This window comes from Anopheles funestus, chromosome 2RL, assembly GCF_943734845.2.
Source record: "Anopheles funestus chromosome 2RL, idAnoFuneDA-416_04, whole genome shotgun sequence".
In the NCBI taxonomy this organism is placed as follows: Eukaryota; Metazoa; Arthropoda; class Insecta; order Diptera; family Culicidae; genus Anopheles; species Anopheles funestus.
The window spans coordinates 78,982,066-78,999,488 of record NC_064598.1 but is presented as its reverse complement, the minus strand read 5'-3'; the positions used below and the strand labels follow the sequence as shown (position 1 = coordinate 78,999,488).

At 40.1% G+C, this 17,423-nt stretch overlaps 1 protein-coding gene across 5 annotated transcripts in view; it reads right to left on the bottom strand.

The window, feature by feature from the left end:
* The window catches only part of LOC125761926 (protein O-mannosyl-transferase TMTC2), a 209,151-nt gene that overhangs the window by 113,025 nt on the left and 78,703 nt on the right, over positions 1-17,423 (bottom strand). The gene's annotated exons all lie outside the window — the stretch shown is intronic.

The window sequence follows — 17,423 nt, the reverse complement described above, 5'->3', positions numbered from 1 at the left end:
CCGATAGTGATGCCGGGGATAATAGTAAACAGGTGACCTTTTGTTCAGGTGGCGTTTTTAGTTGTTGTATGTAATGTATCTTTGTACTTTTCTTGTACACAACAAAAGAGACTGAAGAAATTACTAGAGACAAACAAATTTATGCATTTTTATTGACTATGGTTAAAAACATTTTTCTATTTTTGATTTATGGAAAATTATATTTTCCATAAATATATATATTTTCATTTGGGTTTTAGCAAAAAGCACTTTTTTATGTGATGAATTTTATGTGATGATCAATCAAATGGTTTCATGGTTTTAATATTCATTTATTTACTCTTACTAAGTTTAAATACCACGATACTAAGATATATTGTGACTGGCATGATTTGCTAGAAATGATTTTTTACAAATTGATGTTAAATAGATATTCATACTTCCAAAAGTAAATGTTCGATTTTGTATTAGTTTGAGACTGATAAAAAAAGTTAAATTTTTTAAGCTTTCAGCACAAGACAAACAACATAGTACTAGGAAAAATATTCCTAATGAATTGGTTGTCAATGACGCGTCTTTTTTTGTGCTGAATATTCGTAAGTAGTTCATCTTATTACTAGTAATAATAATATTATTTGACTGATGCTCAAAAACATTAAACATGCCTCTTGAATCTTTCAACCTAATCTTAAATATCTGTTATGTGAAGTTGACGCCATTTTTTCCTCATCGAAAAAATGTGTTCCTCCCTGTTTTGCCACTGTGAAGCGATCGAGCTTCAAGCGGTCATAAAATAATTCAATATCACGATAACGAACGTTTTGATTACGAACAAAAATGTCCATCCTTCCCGACCCCTTATTCTTTCCTGCTTGAAGTCGGGAGAGGAGAAAAAAAATCATTTACAAAAAGTGATTGAAATTTTATGCATCTCGAGAGCGTCCCGCCGGCAATGATCGATTCCTTCCCCCTGTTGTCAAATGGATCGATTTTCCGTTAACGGAGCTTTCCAAAAATGTTCCAATTGACTGACGTTCACGTTCGCGTTAGATGAGACGGAGCGGTTGCATCGTGTCACCGAATAACGCGTCTCTCGCCAGTGTTTCCTGATGCAATGCACATAGATACTACGACTATCAGTGGTGAAAAAGGATTTATAAAAAAATGACATCACTCTATGTTGCATCCTTCTTACCGACCGAACTCCTCGCACACCCCGTAGTTGAGGCCGAATTTTTATCACCTTCTTTCCCCTCCCCTGTTCCTTTACTCGCTCGTAAACGGAATGAGCCCACGGGCTCACAAAGCGCGCCAGGAAAATGGCCATAAAACACACACACACGCACACAGTCCCACATAGGTATTGGCACATTTTCCATTCGGGAGATGGTTTTTGGGGGTTCGAATCCGTGTCGCATCGTGTCGCATCGTCGCACGAGAGTCGTGATGCGAGATTGTGACAGTTTTTGTCATTTTTACGCCCATCAACCTCATCGTGGCGCACATGTAGAACCGGTGGCAGCATAGTAGCCGCGCAACATAAATTCAAGCCGCACGCATACGTACAGTCGGCCAAATACAGCCATCAATGTGGTGGGTCTCTCCCGTACGGGTGGTTGGTAGGGCGATCATCGTACGTGGATCGTTTATTGAAGCTGTCAATCTACGCGAATGCACGTTGGAATAATAATGATAAGCGCGCCGGCTGTGACGCACCGACTATTCATATATGCATGTGAATGTCGATGGAATGTCGACCACCGTGTTTCCCCGTGCACACCACGCGGGACCGATTTTCATTCTTCCAGGGTTGCAGGAATCGCTCGACCGGAAATCGAATTGTCACCGTGGTGGTGGGAAAAATGGCAAAGAGAGTAAGGCAACAAACAAAAAAAAAACCCGCCCCACACAACCACCACTTTACAGACGAATGGAGACACGCTTTTATTTTTATTTCGCTTCCCTACCCCTTGTACACGTTTCAGGTCGGCAAATTACGACTGGCGTGATTTTTCGCGATGCCATTACCGCTCGATGTCATAAAAATGATCATCGTTTCTGTGCTTCCTTTTTTTGGCTGTTTTCCCCTTTGCTTTGCCTTATTTTGTGAGTCGATTTTATCCCAAAAAAAAAACCACCACACCACCACCGAGGTTTGATAGCAAATTGTGTACCCACCGTACCGAACGATAGGTAGGACGATAATAATCCTTCGCGTTTTGCAATAAACAGGTGACCGGATTATGTGCTCTATCGTTGTTGTTTTGTTTTTATTTTTGGGTTTCCTTTACCAATTTCATTTGCTCTTTTGCTTATTTTATTTGCGATTTTTTTTCATTTTTGCCCTATCGCTCACGACCAGCACGCTGTGGTTTAAGGATAATCCGGAAAATTTATGTATCGAACTGAAACATTTTGCACCTTTTTGTTTTTTGTTTTGGTAAGTGTGCCACTTTCATCTTATTCGTGAGAAATAATTGGTTTGGACATTGGTGACCTGGTGTACTCACTTAACTGGTAAAGAGTCTTGAATTACCTGGAAGGGAAAGAGAGAAAAATCGACATTAGTTTATTAGGGTTAATAGTTTTTTTTTAATTCTTTTAAAAAAAATTTCCTAAGGGCATTAGTTACTTTTCAAATATTAATCTTGCCATTTCTACTTTTTCTTGATTTTAGGTATTTTGTTCTCCATGGAGATGTTGTCTTTATAGAAATTTTCCCTGATTCAATTCGCACTGAGAGTCTGTTTTTTTTTTCATTTTGACCTTCAGAAAGTAGTTTAAAACTTGTGGAAATATAACAAATACCACTGTTATAGAATAACAACGGAGTCGGTAGTTGTTCACCCCTGACGTAACGTAACTGACAGTAGACGAGCGTGACGTTACCGAAGGGGTGACCGGTGCATTGAACGCGCGAAGTAACGGCCATCGCGGAGGTACCATTTTTTGGCGACAAATAGACGCTAAACCGACGCGGAAACAGAAGCAAATAAGACGTGAATTTTTTTAACGCCCCGGCTATACCCGTGTTTGCACTCGTGCGACGAAAAACGTAAAATAAACAAGTGTACCTAAGTTAAAAAAGTGCGTCGAATTATTTAGAAAAGAACGTTACTTTGTAACAACCACATCGTTTAATCACATCATTGAGTACTTGAAATTCATGGTACTGATACCAGGAACTTATAAATAATGTGTACCAGAGCAACGTTGTACATCACAAATATCCTCCGATACATGAATTGCTGATCTTAAGTAAGTTCTAATAATGTTTCTTGTTAATGATTCTATAGCATTATGTGTACGTTTTATGTCAAGCTAAGGTACCTAAGGGCCGGAAGGACTTATTCACTAGATCAATATCAACAGCAGATTCTTTGAGTCATAAATCCACAATTTCTGATGCTGATATTTATACTCTTCCAGCTGCTGTAGTGTTAGTTTAACAAAAATGAAAAATATTTAGATATGAATAAACATCAACAAAGTATGATAAGTAACTGCTTATGCAGCAAATTTCAAGAATTCTTGCCTGAAAATGAGGTTTCTTCTGCTTCTAAACTTCACCACATACGCAAGGAAAAGTCACGTATGACTAGGAAGGCACAATTAAATTGTGCTGGCGTACTTTGTGTGGGTTAATTTTGGTTTACATGCTTACCACAAATGTGTAAATCTAGCCTGTAAAACAATGTGAAGCCCTTAAAAAATAATATCGCTTCACCTACTGCCGCATGCTCATGCGCTTGTTCCTAAGGCATGATGCATGTTCTCAAAAGAAAAAGATATATTTACCAAAGGGTTCCATTACACACCACATTCAACCACACTGTTACCCACAAGACTGTGTGGAAGTTAATTCCACGACATGAAAGATGAGCCCCGAATGGCGCTACCGCCTCATTTTCAACCCCATTACACTTGATCAAACAAGGTGTCTTCTGAAACGTGAACAAATGCTGGTGTTTGCTGTTTGTCCAAACAACCAAAAACCGAAAAACCTTCTACCATAGGTATTGATTACAAAAACCCGTCTACTACGGCTCTTGTTTCCATCGGGGAAAAGTACACCGGAATCAAGAAAAAGGGGTATTCACATAAAGAAGAGAAAGCAAGTAAGGACAGATGGAGGGAGAGAGAGAGATAGACGAAATAAAAACCCGTATTGCACCATTTATGTCTTTCCTATGCGAGGGGGGTATCGATATTTTAACAAACAATTCTAAAGGACAACAATCACACCGCCCGAAAAAGATGGCAGACGGTAAGAAAATGAGGTGAAAGTTGTACAAGGATTTTGCAAAAGGCAAACGAAAACCTTTCGAGGGTTTTGATTGTAAAAAGAAGGGGGAAGTGGGAAACGGGAAACAATAACAAACATTTCAGCCAGAAAGGCAGGAAAGCCAGAACCACGACGGTGACAGTGGTTGCTTGCATCGACAATAATCGTAACCTGAGCCCGACCGTGTTTACGAAGCGAAAAATTTTGCAAAGAATCTTTGCCGCTAAGGTTTTCCTTCTGCTTCCTTTTTTTGAGGTGGAGTTTTCTTACCTTCTTTTTCCTTCCTTACACTTCCTTGATGCTTGCACACAAACAAGGAAGGTAAGCGTCATATTTTCACCTTTTTGGCGTTCGAACTTTTCCTGATGGAACGTCTTATCACGGCAAGTGCATCCGTGACCGTGAACGGGAAAAGGGTGAGACATTTCTTCCATTGAATGTTGGTTGTTGTTGCGAACCCCTTTTTACTACCTCCCAAAGGTGCACATCAAGCAGGGAAGGGAGGGCTTGAGGGCACTACCAGACACGAAACGTAATCATAATCAAATGATTGTTATCTCTCAACTTTATGAAACATTTTCGGCTTACACTGCATAAACGATGCTTCCCAACTTCCGACGCGGTACGAACCAAAGTGCACAGACAAGCAGACAACCTCGCCCGAGGTAAGCTGTGTGTTTTTTTTTTTTTTTTTTTTTTTTTTGGAAGATTGCCTGTGCAGTGTGCTGCCATGGTATGATGATTTTCCAAACCAAAAACAAAAAAAACCTCCACTCTACTCGGCAAGATCTTCTACTACGGGGAAACGAAACGTTGCGCCATATGCGCCATCCATTCGGTCACAAAACGGGGAGGCTTTGTTTTGTGGTGAGGAAAAAAGGGGTGCCCCGTGGTACACTAAATGCGAGATGCAGAAATGAGGTTATGTACCTTCACAAAATCGGGTGCCGTACGGAACCGAGACAGCAGCGCGAAACTCGGTCTATGCTCGATGTTTCTCGGTGGCCCGACTGGAGTTTTGTAGTGGGCGCGGTGGCGGGGATGATTACTTCTAGGAAATTATCTGATTTTCCAACCACTTCTGAGTGTTTGTGCTCATCCCCGACGTTCGGGGACGCTTCGATGAGAGGATAAACAACCAACGGGGAAAAAGGGGAGACGGATCATCATTGACGCCTGCCGAATTTGGGTTCCCCCCCCCCAACCCCCGCACCGTATCCATTCGTTCTTCCGGTGGGGCTCTCTCTATGCTTTTCCCGTAAGGTTTTCCGTGGGGTGTCATAACCACCAGACACTGGGAACACAAATTTTCGCACCCTTCGGGGCAGATAGGCAAATAGTTGAAGTTGTTGGTCGGGACATTGGTGAACGATACTGGAGCAATGCAAAACAATTCGTTAGTCTCAGCGTCTATGAACATGCTTTAACTGGGGTTGGGATCTTTTGGGGCCGTGTTACACCAACAATCGCCTCCCCTTTATTTGGTGGAAGGAAACGGGATGTAAGCAAATGGGCTTAAGTAACAAACATACTAAACCCGGCAGACATTTGCTCGATATCGAAAGGTTCAAATTTAAATTGGAAATGCTAGTAACCAAACGTCCCGACTCCTGCCGTCCGTCGGTGTGTTTTGAGAATAGAAAAGACCCAACAAAAAAAAAACATAATTAAATTCTGTTATTTCACCCGAAATTGGCAATGCCATTAACTTGTGGTGGAAATGGAACTCTCCAAGGATCTGCATTAGACACACCGAGGTGTAGAGACACCAGGTAATGCTCGTGAGAGGTACCATGTAAACATGGTGCCTTGTTTTATTGTATTTTTTTTAGTTATTTTGTTTTTAGTTCACTGTAAGAGTTCACCTCGTATAATGTTAGGTGATCAGAATGGGGAGCAAAAAAAAGCAAAAACCCAACCATATGGTAACGATGGGATGTTTAATTTTGTTTTCCACCGTCTGGTAATGTTTGTGAACATCCGGACGACACGGTTTTGTAATATTTGGTACACGAACAATCATGATTAAAATGGGATAAGGAAAGCGCGGTACATGTTTTTTCGTTCCTTCTTTTTTTTCTCCTCTTTTTTATAAGAAATGTACATTCTACACATTCTCTCAAGAGTTTCTCTTGTAGTGTTTTGCTTCTTCTGAAAACTAATAAAACCATTTGCGAACATGTTTAATCTTCATTTCGAATACTATTTTTTGCGTTAAAAAATGAGGCCCAAGCTTTTTTTTTTGTTTGTTAAAATGTCAACGAACGTGTTTTGTAAAAACAAAATCAAAACTATGCAACAAGCGTGGGGGTGGGGAGCAAAAATTAAAATAAAACAAATTTAAAATAAAAGAAAACTATACCCCAATAAAACAAAAACCACAGAGAAAGAAAAACAGAAGCAAAACAGTGCTTCTTGCCACTCGTTAGCAAATAAAGTTTCCGAACGACTCAACTCAAACTTTGCACCATTTTCTTCGCTCACCGGCTTTTGACGTTTACTATCGTTGGTTACGGTCATGGCATGCTTACTATATTTTTTTTCATCCCCGTGTTTTTTTTGCCCTCCCCTGTTCGACCATCTTCGACAAAGGAATCATGGTGCCTTAATGATTTTATGCCCTTTTGTAGTTCTCCCTCCTTTTGCGAGCCTTTCTTCCACGTCACGTCCTTCCCTGGCCATAAAGCGGCGGCAGGTATCAGGATAGCGTGGTGGAATGTTCTGCTTTTGCATTGCAACGCCTTTATGCGCCCCAACGGACATGAAAAGCCACGAGCTTGAATGTCAATGGCGTTCCTTTCTCCCCCTTTTGGAACCGCACGTAACTGTTACTCTTTCTCCACGAACATGACAGCAACAAAAAGGTGGTTCGTTTTGTTTTTTTGCCCACTGGCCCTTTCCATGTTCCAAGGCACGCCATGGACTTGGAAGACACGTTGACCCAACTTCTCTTTCCGTTCGAGAGGAACAATGGGGAAAACGGTTTTTTACATGAAGTTTTTTGTTGTTGTTTTTCCCCCTTTTCCTGCTTGCCTGCTGTTGTGTGTTGCGAATATCCTGGGTGGTGATAAAATTGTGAAAGAAACACCATCACCACAAAGCCTACCCCGAAGAGAAGGAAAGGGTGTGTGGAAAACGGCAAGAAGCATAAAGTGAAAACTCATTTTCATTAGCAAGATCCATCGATGGACACGGTCGGAAGCAACCATGCCCAATGACAATTTATTGCGCACGGTGACACTTGGGTTTCTCACGTAATGAAATGAGTGCGAGACAGTTGGCTGTCTTTCATTATCGTTTTCATTTCCAATTTTCCTTTTTTTTGCCATCTTTCCTTGTGATACTTTTGATTAATTTGTGTTTGATACTTTGTCCTACTTCTTTTTCCCATCGGGAAGAGGTATGATGTATACGGAGGTCTTGCTTTCTTATTGATTTTGATTCGTTCGCGTCAATCCGTTACAAAGTTTAATTAAAATATGAAGTGGAATCCACTGATTACGTTTCAATTGCGCATTGTGTTCCATTGAGAGCAGCGTCTTCGTCATCTGATAACTGTCAGCGGATGATTTATTAAAGAAGTGTTTACTTGTGCGGGGTTGGTACGATGGAAGGAAGTGATTGTAATCATCTGACGACATGACTTATGAGCAGAATATGCAAATATCAGTGTCATAAGAAAATATTTTCTGTAGAATAGGATTGCCCGAACAAAAAACAATCAATATGCTCTATGGTGATCTCAGGTGTGATTTTAAAATGAATAGTGTTCATAAAAGAATTTTAAATAAGTTTATTCAAAGCGTAATCGATGTCAAAGATCAATATTAATGAACATAAAAGACTGAAATGGAAAAATCATAAATACAAAAGTGAATAAAGCGAATGAAAGAGCAAATAATAGTATGTATAAAGTGAAAAAAATATTTAAGAGCATCGTGATTATGATCAAAACTCGGAGCAGAGACTGTTTGTCAATTTTTAATAAAAAAAACTTTAAATTAAACATTAATTAAATGCAGACTTTTTTACATTTTATAATAAAATAAAATTCTAAGTTCCTTAATAAGAATTCTAAGAAATTCTAAAACGAATAGAAAAATAAAGGAAAACAGATATTAATTCACTTATCATTATTATTTTGCTATTTTACTAAATATGAAAATGAATTAAATTACATTCAAGAATTATCAAGCAAAAACGGTTCACCAAACAGAATAGAAAAGATTGGTAATAATTTTAGAAAATTTACAACATATTTAGTGAACGACATTTTAAAATTAAAATTAAACATTATTTAAAAGTATATAGGTACATCAACATAAATTGATTAGAGACCTCAATTGGTGTTTTACATCAATGCTATTGAAAGACACACAAATATCATTTTTGAAGTCAAAATAGCCCATTAACACAAAGGCACGTGCGTTACATTTTTTTTACAAATAATATTTAAATCGAAGCTGCCAATTCTAATCGATCATAAGTCTCCGTTCCGTATGAAAGAACGTGATCAATACACAAGACCGTTACCGGAAGTTGAATGAGAAAATTTGCCCCTGCCGTTACCGGGTTTTCTTCCGCCCCGTGCCTTTGTTTTCCACAATGCTTTTCTGTCGGTTGTTCGACCTTCCATTCGTGGCAATTTTTTCCCGCTCGTTTAACAATTCCTAACGCCTAACATAAAAGCCAAAATGGCTTCGTCACGAATGGTCGTCGGTTTTCGAACTGTTTGCACGGCTTTTGGGCAGCGCGGCACGCAATGGAGATGGTTAGCTGCGTGGAGGCGTTTGCGGTTTTTCCTTCTTCCTGCATGGACGCAACCAAGCTTAAGAAGGTTGTTGTACGCGTGGCTTTGTACGGATAAAGGGAGTGAGTGCGTAGAAGCAAGAAAAAAATGGAGAGGAAAAAATCACCTTAAAGACTTGCCATGGTTCTTGGATCACCTTTTCCCTCGTCCCTTTTGATTGCTATCACTTCGTGCACGCATACGAACCATGGCAAAGTTGTGATGTCATAGTGTGGAGTTTTTGGTGGTCCTTTAAGCCCATCCCATTTTCATTTACACACTCCTAGGCAAAAGTTCCGTAGCTCGCCCTTTTTTTTTGGGGTACATGGAAAACAATAACGTGACATTGCGTAAAAACAGGAACCGTGAACCATTGCGCGATGGTAATGGGTCAGATACATACACCCAAAGAAATCAAAGACGATCTATACACTACGCTTCCATGGATGAGTTGTGGTTTCCTGTTTTATTTTTTCTCCCAACCTCCGCTCTTCATTCTTTATCGCTCTTATCATCGCTTTGTTCGCCTTTTGCCACACCGAACCATTCTGACCAGTGACACAAAAGCCACGGCACGGTAAGGTACGCTTTTCTGCCGCTTAGTGACGCGAGATACGGCTGTGGATAAAACACAATTGACAGCGGTACCATTTCACATGCTGACCGGAACACCATCGGAATGACATCAAAATTGCTCTTTGTCATGTTGATTTGATGATAGGTTTATCGTTGTGAAGATTAGTCCGCTCGATTAAACACAACCGTTCTTGATTCGGTCACCATTCTTGGGAAAATCACTCTACCATTTTAATCGGGGGAAACCATTTATGAATGGAATGGCACTCGCTTAGTCTTGAACTTTTTTTTTAGGTGGAAAATATTTATTGGGGTGTGCTAATAGGTAGCTAATGACAGCCTAATATTGTGTTGTGTAATAATAAAACGTGGAGTTAAAAATGGAGTCACAAATCCCAGCGCGAATCTCAACTGAAGAACATTCAATTTAATTGAGAAAAGACGATCAAAAAACAATCATCAACAACCAACCGAGATAAACAACGGAAGGTGGTGGGAATTGAATTATCCAAATCGGATTTTCTTTTGATGGTGCTATTGACGACTTGTTCTAAAGCAAAGCGAAGGAAAGCGCTCCAGTAAGGTCAACATAATTCAAGATGCTTTTGATTTGTTTTTCTTTTTGCCCTTTTGTGCCGCAGAAGCTATCGTTGAGTTATGGCAAGAAAAAATAACAGAAAATACTAAACGGGGAAAAAATAAACGTATTCTTTGCACATTTGGTTAGCTTGAGTCTCACTTAAGTGCCTGAGAGCAAATATCATTCTTCTGGGTGTGACAGTAAGGAAAGCAAATGGAAATAAAAAAGGAACGCATATTCCTGAGGGAAAACCATCAACAGGACCCTTCCAAATCTCTTTTCCTGTTACGCTTTCACTTTGTTTGGTGCAGATCATTTTCTTCGATTTGATTTAATTAGGATTAAATTTCCCACAATTTCCTTTCCTGAGTTCGCAGCCCACAATCGACCACAATAGCAAATTTGGGCCCCACCGATTACCATTGGCTGTCTTCCGTCAATCTTTTTCCTTCCATCCGCAGTGTGTTCGACACGGATGGTGTTCGTTTTGATTAGCGGTTTGCGAAACAAATATTTGTCTTTCGCGAAAAGAAATCTACCAAAACCACCCGCCCCGGCAAACGGTTCGTTCGGTTTTCTTTCCTCCATTAGGGTCGAACCGTAACCTCGGCATTCGAGTGGAAAAATGAAATGAAACGAAACGAAATCGCCTCAACGCCCTGGTGAAGTGAAACCTGCCAATCGACGAGTGTAAATCGTGGCCAGAAACAACAACACAAACAACGGGCCCGGGGAACCGTTCCTATCGGAATTAAGTGTTTGTGCTTAATCTCGACGAGATTACACAGGAATTAACGCTCCTTAGCGATGGTTGCCAATTGCCGCAATCCGAAACCGGTGAGTTTGTGACCATTTCGGACAAAAATTGCTTGTAGTGTGAGACCGTTTCGCTTGGAACGATCCAGCAAACCGGGACAAATAAATTGACCACATTAAATCGATTAAGATAAGACTTCGCCACAGTTCTCTTTCTTTCGCCTTCTCCATGCCACTTGGCAATGCTTGAGGCCAGTGTTTACGTAAAATATATCCACAAATCATTTCAGCAGGAAGGAAGAACAAAACGAAAAGTGTTAGTTCTTTCGTTACAGCAAGCGAAAACGCACCAGCTGCTAATGGGCGCTACATTACACCACGTAAATCGACAACATCCAAAAATCAGATCTCCGCCCCTGGGAAGGGACGAGGAAAAACAACACCCCCAAAAAAAAAGCCGTCTGACGACAAAGAGATCAGACGAATTAGTTAGCCGGTGTGAAAGCTTTTCCAAAGTGCTAGAGCTGGAGGTAAATATTTTCTCCTTATAATGATCTCTCGAGCTGGTGGGTAAACGCACAGTTTTCCAGCAAATCGAGCAAATACGAGAAAGCGGATTAAAGTCGTTTTTCTTAGAATGTGGTGCTCGATCATTGTTTTTCCTGTGGAGAGGATGAAGAGTTTACTGAAACTGGCATAATTAGGATTTAAATTTTTAAGTAAATATTTAAGCTCTAGGAATGCTAATCAACACGAGCCAAAATGGGAAAGTTATCAGAAATATGAACAACGTTTTCAAGTGGGTAGAAATTAATTTTGTTGCTCATTCATTAATCAAGGCTAATTAATGTAATATTTAAGCAGGACTTTAAAGCGGGGGAAGAAATAGAAGTGCACGGCGTGATAAAGTTGCTCTTTCTGCAGTAGTATTTATCAGAATTGATTGAATATTGATTGTTGAAGATTTGAATTACATTTTTTAGCTGTTTAAAATCTAAATTTTCAAGAAATGTCACGGAGGGAGTAGCAATTTTCGAAACCAAAAGAGAAAAAAAAACTATGTTGTATTTGTTCCAGTTTTACTAAACCTTGAAATTAAATAACCCTTATCGACTACAACTGTGGAACGATGAAATCCATAGGAAGAGATATTTTAATTCTGTTAAAACAATCTCAATTAATCTCTTGTATGCCAGCAAACTTCAATTCCCAGACTTTCAGAAACTCTTGAGCTTGGAATCAATGGAATAACTTTGTTGAGATAATTTATACAAAATAAAAAAACACCAGGCAAAGTTTAAGTGAAATTCTAGTGATTTTGTATACTTAAACACTGCATAACAAAGAGGGTTAAAAGGTGCATTTAAAGTGTATTATTTCAGACGTTCAATTTTTACAAGGAATTCTGTCTTTGATGTTCTCGTACCGAGGGTCTGTCGGAGTGAGTGAGTAAAATGATAAAGTGTACTAAAGATTTTTTTTCAAATATCTCTTATTTATTCAGATAGGAATACGCAGAATCATTCTAATTGTATTTTGAAATTCTGTCTACCTTCTTGTTATAACATTTTTCATTCAAAAATCATCCATTCGGATTCCACAACACACGCACCTCAACTTGCATATTTCCTTCAAATTTGGTTGTTCAGGTTGCCCTCAAGTTGAAGTCCCACATTGAAACCGGAAATAGCAACTGTTGCTATCGGTAGACGAGCGAGGGAACAAAAATAAATAATACGCTGTTGATCATTTGATGGCTTTCGCTGAAACGCAAAGTCCTTTGAAATATGCTGCCCCACCATCGGACGAGCGAGGTCACGGATGAGTGTGAGTTAGTGGGTCATCCGTACCAGCTCGGGGTGTGTAGGTTTTGATGGTTTCACTTGCCTACCGATGCCATCCGATGGCCATTTCCGTCCCGAATGCGGTAGAGCGAAAGAGCGCGGAAAAACTTATCTCGCACGATGAGAACTATGCGCCACGGTACAGGGAATTAATAGCCAACTCGGCGTATCGGTCAATAAAATCACTTTTACGATCACTTTCCATCGAAGCCAATGCCCTGCGATTTCATGTTGTGTGCGTGTGTATTTCTTTTTTTTTCGATTTCCTTTGTTCCTTTTGCGGCTGTTGCCCTCAGAAGTCATAGGAATCCGGCAGCTTTTTTTTTTGGAGACCGGAGACGACCATTTCCTGACAAATGACCTACTCCCTACCCAATCCTTGCCAGGGTACGGTTGGCAGCCGGTGGAATGGTGCTTTGTATCGTTATGCGAGATACGATCGACGAGAGTCGTTACAACTGGATATCTTCACATAAAGCGTGACTTCCTCCGGGGTCGGAATGCGTTGGAGGATGGGTGGTAAAATTGCCAAAATACGAACTACCAGGACACGGCCTCACGTCAACAACGTCATTCCCCGCGCAGTTGTCTCCCGAGCCTGGCAAAATAAATCGCCCGTTGATATCGAGATACTCCGGTTACCCCTATCTCGGGTTCGTTATTAATTTGGACAAGCGTTTCGGGTTTCGTGTGGCAGGCGGGTTGTTTTTCCTTCCCCGTTCAGGTCGCCGGAACTGGTTGCGGAATTCAAACCCACTACGGTACGGTAGGAAACGAAACAAAAAAACCATGGAAATACCACCACCGAAAATACCACAAAACATATTTCATTCGGTGAACCTCCGGGCGCATACCGTTTGCCACCGTTACCGTTTGCGCCCATTACCATTCCGTTCGCTTTTCGGGTAAGCCATTGCCGGTAGCATTAGATCATAATTTTCATCAATCATTGTCATTAGATTGCTTTTATAGGAAAATAATACGGTAAAGAAGCAGCGCGAACGAACGGGAAGTCACCCGATTCGCTTCGGTTTCTTCTCCTGCGAAAGATCTGCTTGGATGGTGCGGGAATCGAAGGGGGTGTAAAGGAAACCCTGGCCGGTTTGGGGTTGCCAGACATTTTGCCATTTTCTTGTCGTCTTGGGAGCTACGAATAGAAATCTTTTCGCGTTACCAGGGTGCGGTTTGTGTGTGTGTCTTATGGATCGACCACGTGTATGCGGATGTGTTTCTTTGCGGTGAACAGAAAAGGATTTGCGCAACACTGAGTGAATGGCAAGCTTTTGCAAGAGCAACGCCAAAAATCGATAGCTCGCCATAATACGTTCGGTGCGCGAATGGAAGTGAAGTAAACTTCCTTCGGATAATGTGTGACAGAAGAAAGGAAAGAAGTTTCCGCGTTTCTTTTGAGAAAGCAAAAAAAAATGGTGCCACAATGAGGAGAACATTTTTCGGTCTTTTTAGACAATTTATGCGAAAAAGTGAAAACTCATCGTCGGTGTTTGGAGCAACACGTAGAACGGAGTGTTTACTATGCATTGAAATTGGATCATTAGAATTATTCGCAGTCATTTATGTACGCTTCATTTATGTATAATAAACCTAAAGGTGTTGATTTTTTTCAGATTTATCAATAGTTACTCGTAGTTGATCAAAATATCGTACAGCAAGCAAATTCCACAAACGACCAGGCGCCTCCATTTTCGTCAACCGGATGCACCCGTTTAATTTAATACATTTAATTTAAAATTTAATTCTTCTTGGCTTTAACGACCTTCCAGGTCACGCCGAACATTTCTAGCTTACTAGACTTATTTTCACCGCGTAGCCGGATAGTCAGTCCTTGCTACGGGAGGACGCTCCGGATTGGATATGAACCCGGTGCTGCCGTGTGGATCGGCGCTGTTTATAACATGCACCAGCTTAGCTAATTTTTTAATTATAATTTGAAAAGACTAACATACTTATAAAATTAGAAACGAAGAATTTTATTATTTCAGAATTAGTTTGAGAATGCACTTAATGACAAATGTACAACTCGCGCGACAACATTTTTGATTGGATTACTTATGATGATTTTTTCTCTCTGCTATCGTAAAGATAAGAACAGTTTCAATCAACACGGCAATAAAACAAGCACAGTATTGCACAATATTTTTTTCTTTTTAAGTGTTATTATTGCAATCGAATGCGAAGTTTTACTGAGTTCAGAAGCCTCTATAAAAAATTCCCTCATATTACTTTGCATTAAACGATATTATGTAACGTTAAGTTTGTTTGCTTAATTACATACAATATAATTAACTTCTGAATAAAAAAAATAATAATTTACTTCTCTTAGAATGTACCTCTGACACATAAATATGTTCCACCCAAATGATCGTTTTTGTGAATATAAAATCAAACATTAAACCCCCAATTGTTAGAATCTGGTAACGGGATTGGCCCACTAGTCCAGTCGTCACCTGCCAGTAACATGACAGCAACATGATTAAATTATCATACACGAAAATAAATCACTGCTCAAAACGTTCTCAAAACCCTGAGCACCGTGCCGTTAACCGAACCGAATGATAAGCACCAACCATTGCATTCGACGACCGCAGCCAACCGTTGGCCCCTTTGCTACCATATACAATATTTATTCGACAAATTGTTTTCCCATTATGTATTATTTTTCTCCCACCAAAATAATAAAAAAAAGACTCCAAACCCCATACACCCATTTCCAATCGAATCCATTTACTTTCTTTTTTTTCCATTTGTTTGTTTTTTCGTTTTTCGTATGTGCTTCTACCTTCAATCCTTTCCAAATTCCTGCTGAACCGCATTTGATGAAGGGGGTAAAATTTGTTTTTTTTTTTAAAGCAGATCCACTATTGGCCCTGTCTCGTAAAACGGTAAGCTCACCGTCAATCAGAGGTAAATGTGTTTATCGTCAGTTGCTTAATAATCGAGCGTTGGTAGATGATTTATGAGAGGGCCCCCCGTTATTGCCGATTCTCGATACCTGAAGTCAGATTGTAGCATTGAGACCCAAACCATCATCATCATCATCATCATTTGTCTGCGGTACCGTTCACCAGGTTCGTTTCGGAACCCGCTCGGTCGGACGGTGAAATGTTTTATCATCATTATCCGAATCATGCTCGCTTCTGTTTCGCGCAGATACAACAACGATCCCATTCATGTTCAATTGTAGTCTCCATTTCGTTCGTGCTTTATTTCACCTGTTTCATCGACAACGAGGCAAAGGTGTACGCGACTTTGTCATGTTCATCGTCCATTTTTACCGTCAGTTTAAGGGTGGTGAGTTCCTGCGTCCAAAAGAGCGATAAGCGATCGAAAATGGTCGGCAAATGTACATGAAAAAAAAAACCATCCCCCGTTCTTGGTCGCCAGGCCGTGCCAGCTTTGATTCAATTGACCGTTTTTCTTCACCCCTTTGCCGAGGGGTCCGGACGTTGTGATTTGTGCTTGCTGATACATTTCTTCCATGTTCAATTGAATAGTTTATCAATGTTGAAAGCGCAGACACAAAGCAAAGAGTTCGGCCCGCCTGCGGCCCATGTGGTTTAGTTATTTGGGTGGAATACATTTCTTTTTTTTTCTATACAGGAACGTACAAGAGTCCTAACCAACGCTTTACGGTGACATGTGGAATGTACTTTTGGTTCAGCAGGTGAATAGCGGAAGCAAGGGAGCTGCTGGTGATTGGTGGATGTACTAAATGTTCACAAAACGTACTGGTTTCGGCAGCTCTATTAGGCGGTGGAAAATAGACGGGTTGCGCCCGGTTGCCGTAAAATGGAGACGCCTGGTCGTTTGTGGAATTTGCTTGCTGTACGGTATTTTGATCAAAAATAGCTTGACAGGTGTATTTCAATGCTTTTGCATTTTGTGCTAGAAGTAAATGTGGCACGGTACGGGACGGTTGAACAGGGAGTAGTTAGACATGTTTTGCTTTTTTCTTCAAACAAGGAAATAGGGTTTTTGTGGATTTTGCCTATGCATAGTTAGTATAGCTTTATAGTAAAATAACTCATTAGACTAAATAAATTTGCCGTAAATATTGTCCTCCTGCAAAATTGTACAACTTCATTTTTAAAAATTTGTTAGTAGTATTTTAAAAACCATAATTGAATTTTTATATTTAAATTATAGATATTTTTATAACGATTTTATCATAAGAAACAGCTGCACAATGTTTGAAACATTGTTGAAATATTCACCCCATGTGAGTTGTTAGAAATTCTCGTTTGATAACCAAAATGGTACCATGATTAAGTGTTATTGCCCGCGAACTAACCACCCCCGAAAAATCCCTATCTCTATCATCATGAAACTTTTCAATGACCATTCCAGTATGGCGATTGAAAATTTGTACAACAGCATCATAACGCCGTAACCATTTTAACCTTGCAGCCAACAACCCGAAAATAACGAACAACACTAAACTTCTCTCCACTTTCGTTCGATATCACGTTACACGGCGCACCATGAAATGGCTGCCCATAACGATTAATCAGTGATGTTGCTCTCCCGGCTTCGTCGTTTCCTGCATCGGCACCCATTATTGTGCGTATCATATATCGAAACCTGCCCATACATACG